The 6,806-nt window shown below is 41.3% G+C and overlaps 1 long non-coding RNA gene across 1 annotated transcript; it reads left to right on the forward strand.

Moving 5' to 3' along the window:
* Positions 1 to 3,753: 3,753 nt before the first annotated feature.
* On the forward strand, positions 3,754 to 6,406 carry LOC135289837 (uncharacterized). Its single transcript, XR_010352576.1, has 3 exons — positions 3,754 to 4,571; positions 4,681 to 4,868; positions 6,232 to 6,406. It is a non-coding gene; the product is annotated as an uncharacterized LOC135289837 (long non-coding RNA).
* The last annotated feature ends 400 nt before the right edge of the window (positions 6,407 to 6,806 follow it).

Consider the following 6,806-nt stretch of genomic DNA (forward strand, 5'->3'; position numbering starts at 1 on the left):
GCAGTACCTACAAGAGTTATGGACTTTATAACTGAACTAATTGGAATTAGGCTTTACTGTAAAGGTCAAGAAAGTTGCAAAGAAATACAATCTTAGCAAATTAATCTGTTGGGTTGTTTTTGAGTACTATTGGGCACCTGTTTGTTTGATAACTTTTTTTTTTGGGTGAATTATATAGTTGAATATTTTGTGGATGCCTTATGAGCTTGCATAACATGGATAAGGCTATCTCATATTTTGAATTGGACATGTAATTAGATACCTCATATTCTTGTACCAAATAAAACATTTGCCTCCCGGAACTGTTCTGGTGTGACCAGAACTTATAGCTATGGATCACATGTTCTGCTGGTGTTAATAGCCTCAGTTTCATTGATACCAGCAGAGATATGTACACACTGCTAGAACTGAACCCAGTACTGTATTTTTGTTATTTCAACAATTTCATTTTTAAATAGGTGTTTATATAGTTCCATAGCAGTTTTCTCCCTTTTTACTTGCACAACCTTATGATTCTTGGCTGAGACACAGTTTAGTGAAAGAAGACCAGCAGAAGACATCACTTATAACCTCAGAGTGAATAATAACATCCTAACCAGCAGAGCAAGTGCTTTAGCAGTCTTAAAAAAAGAAGCCTAGCGGAAGGTGTTCCTGCCCATGGCAGGTTGGAATGAGATGATCTTTAAGGTCCCTTCCAACCCAAACCATTCTGGGTTTCTATCAAAGCAAATAGTCATTATTGAGCCAGTGATCTTCAATTTTTTCTTCCTTACTATTTAAGTGGTTTTTTAAAATTTTTTTTCCCCCTCTGCAGTGAAGATGTGGATTGCAATTTTGCAAAGTTCTGACTATAGGTTTTCTTCCCCTTGGTCAGCTTTTCTCTTGCCATCCCCTCAGGTGTAGTTCCCACACATCCTAGAGATCATCTCCTGATAACCACTGCATGTCTCATGAGTGTTTATCTCATAACTGCTTTCCACAAATACATTAAAGCCTTACTAGAGATGTGTTTAAGCTGCAGTTCTTTTCTGGGAAGTAGCAATTTTCTGTGGTCTGTATTCCAGGGCTCAGGCCTCCCAGTAACAAGGAACATTATGGCTCAAGATGCTTTCAGTGTGAGGCAGATGATAATATTTGTGTAGGCAGTCCCTGTGATTGCTCCTGATGAATGCATATCTGAATACTTTTCTAGCTGAATTAAATACCTTAGTAAAAAAATATATAGCTTAAGTGTCAGAACTACAATTAAGAGAAAGGTAGGTGAAAATTAGACTTCTAAACCTCTATTTCATACCCCCCCCCCAAAAAAAAAACAACCCAGAAAGAAAGAAAAAAAAAAGTAGTAAACTTTGTAAACCTGGTGAGCACATGGCAAGCCCTGTCCATGTAGGAATTACTGGGTGCAGACAAAACTGAAAATTGAAAAATTAGGAAATATGAATTCTCTTAAGTTTCATCAGTGTGGTACTTAAAGCAGCTTAAGGAAAGGATATCATGCTATAAAGTTAATAAAAATCCATCAACCACATAGGGATCAAGCCTGTCAGAGTTCAAAGAGTATCTGGAAGATGCTCTTAGAAATGTGTTTCTGTTTTAATAGTCCTGCAAGGAGTTGTACTTGATGACCTTATGGTTCCCATACAGCTTGAGATGCTCTGAATCTATGATTGCATTGTTTATTTTAGAACATGACAAGCAAAGGAGAGGGGCTGATTTTGAAGTAGGCTGTAGCAGGGTTAGATACTGTAGAAATGTCAACAGTGAGTCTCCCTCTACTTCAATTCCCCTGCTGCAAGCAATGTCTTCCCCTCTTCCATGTGCTCATCTTGTTCCTATTACAAAGTCAAAAAGGGGCTTGAGCACTCACCAGCCCCAGAAGTGGGTGAGTCCTCTCCTGCCAGCTCAGTGCACAGGCATTGCACTCTGATTGCCTGATGCACCTCACAGAAATGTCTCCTACAAGGACAGAGGCAGCTGTGGAACAGTCTTGATTATATTTTCTCCTGCTCTCATTAGACCGTGCAATACCCCATGGCACTGGCATTTGTTCCCCTGAACAAGAGCAGACCATGGGGCTGCAAGTGTTGCTCTCAGCCTCCTGAAATGCAGGGCGAGTAGAATTCTTCCTATAAAGTCACCAGAATTTTGAGCACTTTTTACACAAAATACACACACAGACCCACCCAAAGGCACTATCTTCACTCTGACAAAGCATCTTTCGTTGTTCTCTTAATTTCCTGAAGCTTTTAGTGATCTTCAATATATTGTGTGGCAGCAAGATGCTGATTTTTGCTTTACCAAATGTGGGATCTTCATAATAGAATGTAACCTGTTGGGTACAAAATACCTCTTTCAGTGCACAAACAAATCTAAAGGGTGATTGTTGCCATCTGAGCTGTTCATCTTTGATTCATTTTCCCCCAGAGTCAGTGGGGTGAGCTTCTGAATCATCAGATTTAAAATTATAAGTACTGTCCTTTGGAGTTCTTCCAGTGAGTAGGGTGACCAGCCAGGATGACTTTTACTTTTGAGACCACCTACATCTCAAGATAACTTTCACCAAAAGGAAAAAGTGGTAGATTCCACCAGAAGCTTCTTCAGTGCTCCAAGGATTGGTGCCTAGGAGTAGGCAGCAGGAGCAGTTTGACGTTTGATGCTAAAGTGGCTCCTCAAGTTATAAATTGACTGGTGTGACATCTCTGACAGCCTCAGCCAGCACTGGTCGTGGCTGGATGCCTGATTTGGAGCCAAGTGTGGTGAAAAGGCTCTCAATTGGCCATTTGTTGGATTGTGTGGTGAGCCCTGTGTCTCCATGTGGCATTCTCAGCCTAACAATGCAGCTGCAGCAATCCTGTCTCACCGTAGGTGGAGGTCTCTGGCCAGAGCAGCCCTGTGGGCAGCACTTGCCACTTTCTAGACAAAAGAAAGTCCTTTTCTTACCATGGTATTTGTCTTGGTAGGTGGGAAAGCACTTGTAGCTGGGCACAGGGAAAGGAATAATAACCTTTTGTTATGAAGTTTTGTTATAACTGTGCCTGTATGTGCTCTGGGGTAAAAATTCTCCAAAAACATTATTTTATTGTGCCTCCGTGAACAATCCTTCATTCACAACCCTCCCACACCCAGGCTTTCACACGTGACCAAGGTTCATAGCTGAAGATACTGATGCACAATTCATCAATGACTCTTTTCATCAGTGACCCTCTCTGATGATGGATTTTTTTGCTCTGCTCTCCAGCTGACCCAGCACCTCAGCTATTCCAGTGTCTAGCCCAGAATCTCTTGGTTTTCTCATCTCCCTTCTGTTTAAACATATCTATTTCTTAAAGTTAAGGCTTATTGAAATTTCAGGAGGAAAGAACTTCTGCCAAGAAATACAGTTTTGTCAAACTTAATTTTTGGCAAGGGAAGGTCACCTCTACATCCATGCATACACAAAACTTTGCTGGTGAGAAATTCAACAGAACAAAATAATTTTGAGTGTTCATTTCAAAACAAGGTGAAATATTGTGTTACAGTACAACCTAAGCTGCCATTTTTTTTCTTCCCAGTAGAAGTCCCCCATATTTTTATAAATCATAATTTTTGGTTTGAAATGTCAACCTGAGATAATTTTCCTTTTGGGTTTTCTTGGAAACTTCTCAAGCAAGTGCATTTTTTTAAAGCCTACAATTCAGGACTTTTTTCTTTCTTTTTGTTTTTTTGGAAAAAAATGTTTTTTATTTGCTCTACTTCTAGTTTTCAGATTTGGACTCAGGATTTTCCATACTATCCTTATATATAGAGCTGCTCTTCACAACAGAGGATTTCCCTGTAGTTCATATGCAATGTAACTAATAACTACAAGGGGAATATTTTATTTTACACTCAGCTAAAAGCGGCAAACTAAATGAGTTTGTTCTGGTTATGCAGAAGGCTTACAAGGAAAAAAAACCAGCAAATTTTGTGTCTTAGATGGCCTCAAGGGATGAAGATTTATTACTGGCTCAAGCACTCTTGCTGCAAAGTGCAGGGCATCTACCTGAGTGGAAGGACCATTTTAAAACCCGGCTTTTATGAGGTTGATCTTCAAAGTGTGCTGCACCATCTCAGTAATTCCTTTTCTGCCTCCCCTGCCTGCGCTTCTGATCATGCCCCACAGATCTGCTCATTTCAGCACTGCTGTACAAGCCTTGCCAGGCTGCAGAGCTTTGCCAGGCTCGCTGCCTCTGTCCTTTTCAACTCCACACTGCTTTAAAAAGCAGCTCTTACCCTTTGTAACCAGCCTGAAAGACCTGAAAGGCTGTTGGTTTTAAAAGGGAGTTTAGACAATAGTTTTTTTGGTCTTTCTTGATAAACCACCCCCAGGCTTAGGTAGAAAAACATCAGGGGTCCTCTGTTTTTTTGACCTTTCTCCCAAAATAATCAATATGTGCAGGTTGTCAAGCATATTGAACAATGTGGCAGTAGAGAGGATGTTTCATATACTCAGCCCTCTTTTCCCAGCTGGAAAACCAAAACCAGGAGAGGCCTAAGGATCCCCTCAGAAGATTTCTGCAGGGCCCTGTGTTGCAGCAGTCTTCCACATCAAGGTATGTGAGGCTAATGCCCAAAATAACAGCTCTCAAGCCATGATGAGAATCGTACAGAAAGCACTTACCACTCTTAAGCCAAAATCAATAGCAAATTTTTTTTCCTCAGCTCAAAAGGACAAAACTATTTGTTTCGCCATCGCACCAGCAGGCCATTCCCCGAGATGAGCTGCTTCCATCAAAGGCAGCAGCGCCTGCAGAAACAGAATTAACTTAACTTCACTAGCCTCTAATCATAGAAGGATTAGGTAATTCTATCTGTTCAAAGTGGATAAACAGTTTCAATTGCCTACCATGGTAAGTGGGTCTGTTTTAAATTTAGAAACCTTTCATAGCCTTTGGATTGTGTCTTTCTTGTGACCTTGAAAGCAGCAAAATCCTTCCTGAGGCCCTGCCCAAGTTTTGATTCTGCCTTATGGAATGATACTGAGAAGGTGATGGGAGGTTGGACATTTTTGCCAAGTGCTATGTCTCGATTAATGTAAAAACCTATCTGTAAAGTCACTTGGGCTTTACTTTTGCATATTACTCCCTCTGGATCATGGTCTTCTCATGCACTCTGATGCCATCCCGTGTTATTGCCAGAGGGGTGATGGCTGAGTCTGAGGCTCCAGCACAAATCTGCAGAATGAACTGGGATGGAGGTAGAAATAAGAGTGGTGGAGATAATGGGCATGAGGCTGGGAGCACCATGGAAGATGTGGCTGGAAGCTGATTTTCATGAACAGAACTTAATGTGTCACATTGCCCTAGCAAGAGAGTTACACAATTTCATCACAAGCAAAAAGAATACTACATAATCTGTTGCTTTTTCTTTTCTTTCTTTTTTTGCTTATTTTTTAATTAGGTGCTGTTCAATTCCCCCACTGCTGTGCTTTAAAAGGGTGTCTGTACTTATGTTTTTTACTCCTCTCCTTCCTTCCTTCCTTCCTTCCTTCCTTCCTTCCTTCCTTCCTTCCTTCCTTCCTTCCTTCCTTCCTTCCTTCCTTCCTTCCTTCCTTCCTTCCTTCCTTCCTTCCTTCCTTCCTTCCTTCCTTCCTTCCTTCCTTCCTTCCTTCCTTCCTTCCTTCCTTCCTTCCTTCCTTCCTTCCTTCCTTCCTTCCTTCCTTCCTTCCTTCCTTCCTTCCTTCCTTCCTTCCTTCCTTCCTTCCTTCCTTCCTTCCTTCCTTCCTTCCTTCCTTCCTTCCTTCCTTCCTTCCTTCCTTCCTTCCTTCCTTCCTTCCTTCCTTCCTTCCTTCCTTCCTTCCTTCCTTCCTTCCTTCCTTCCTTCCTTCCTTCCTTCCTTCCTTCCTTCCTTCCTTCCTTCCTTCCTTCCTTCCTTCCTTCCTTCCTTCCTTCCTTCCTTCCTTCCTTCCTTCCTTCCTTCCTTCCTTCCTTCCTTCCTTCCTTCCTTCCTTCCTTCCTTCCTTCCTTCCTTCCTCCCCTCCCTCCCTCCCTCCCTCCCCTCCCTCCCTCCCTCATTTTCTCTCTTCTGCCTTCACCTGACACAGCTTTGCTTTCTTGTCTGTTTCCCAAATTCCTGTTCCCATCTCAACAGGAATGTCCCTCTGCACTGATCATGCCAACATATTACTTTTTAATATCCAATCTCACATCCCTCTCTTTGCCATGTCTCTCCAAGAAATTGTAAATTATCCTGAATATATTACTGATATTACAGTTCCCAGTATGTTGGGTGTTGTGCAACTGCGTCTAAGAAATGGCCTTTGCCAAGGGCTTTACAATACAGAGAAATAAGAAAAATAAAGAATAAGAGGAACCGATGTTATTACATTCCTGGTTGAGATAAGGAGCTAAGATACTTCCTGCCTCAGGAAGCAGCTTATATCTCAGGAAGTGGGTGAGTGCTTGTTTAAGTTCTGCTAGAGTCTGTGGACCCTGAGAATGTATGTAAAAACTTTTAAACTGCTGCCTTCACCAACAGAACTGTGAATTATCTCAGGTAACAGAAGGGGTATGTGGCTGAGTTGGGAAATCAGTCCATGGTTCTAGTGACCTTGTCAAGTTTATCTAAGACCACTTTTGGTTTAGATTTTCTCTCTCCCTTTCCCTTTATTTTTAACAAACTTGGTAAACTGCTATCTGTATGTGTTAAGACACCTTTGGACATTTCTCTGTTCTTATAACTACTTTTTTTCTTTTTTAAAAATACAGTTTTTTGAGATTTAAAAGGGAGAAAAAGTGCAGTCAAGAATAACATCTGCAATCACAAAACCTGCACAGATTTTCATAATC

Source organism: Passer domesticus, chromosome Z, assembly GCF_036417665.1.
Source record: "Passer domesticus isolate bPasDom1 chromosome Z, bPasDom1.hap1, whole genome shotgun sequence".
Classification (NCBI taxonomy): Eukaryota; Metazoa; Chordata; class Aves; order Passeriformes; family Passeridae; genus Passer; species Passer domesticus.